The sequence below is a fragment of the Wasmannia auropunctata genome, unplaced genomic scaffold (assembly GCF_000956235.1).
Source record: "Wasmannia auropunctata unplaced genomic scaffold, wasmannia.A_1.0 LD335328.1, whole genome shotgun sequence".
Classification (NCBI taxonomy): Eukaryota; Metazoa; Arthropoda; class Insecta; order Hymenoptera; family Formicidae; genus Wasmannia; species Wasmannia auropunctata.
In genome coordinates this window covers 1,886-2,384 of record NW_012027562.1, presented here as the reverse complement: position 1 = coordinate 2,384, position 499 = coordinate 1,886, and the positions used below count along the sequence as shown (strand labels likewise).

The 499-nt window shown below is 41.3% G+C and overlaps 1 long non-coding RNA gene across 1 annotated transcript in view; it reads right to left on the bottom strand.

The window, feature by feature from the left end:
• Positions 1 to 368: 368 nt before the first annotated feature.
• Positions 369 to 499, bottom strand: part of LOC105457216 — a 1,222-nt gene continuing 1,091 nt past the window's right edge. Inside the window, exon 2 of the long non-coding RNA XR_975360.1 lies at positions 369 to 493. This is a non-coding gene — a long non-coding RNA (uncharacterized LOC105457216). The remainder of the gene's footprint in view (positions 494 to 499) is intronic.

Genomic DNA, 499 nt, shown 5'->3' with positions numbered 1-499 from the left:
TTACAATGCCTAGCTTCGGCTAGAAGAAGACTTTGGATCGTGAATGAGAAAGCCTCGTCGACGTTAGACGCGTGTAGAAACGTGATGCGAGAAGTCGGTGACATTCGAAACGATCTCACAATCGGTCCCGTGTCCCTTGCAACGATAATTAATTTAAATCATGATTTCGCGAAACGCGCAAAACGCAATGTCTATTGCACGTGCCATGGAGAAGCTGCAGCAGAGACACGAGATGATAAACGAATAAGGTATATTCATCTGGACAGAATAATAGTAATGAACGCGCACTGAATATATTTTTGACGGGCCCTTCTTAATTTTCCCTTTCAAATTTTCTTTCATAGCGGTCCCTTCGGTCCAAATTTTACAGTGTCCTTCTTCTGAAAATTATAATTTTTCGTTAATCATGTTATATTTCTGTTTCAGCTTCTCCCTGCCGCCTGTAATTGACATTGCGTTATATCGTCGATACTTCTCGCGATAGATTCGGTATGTGAAA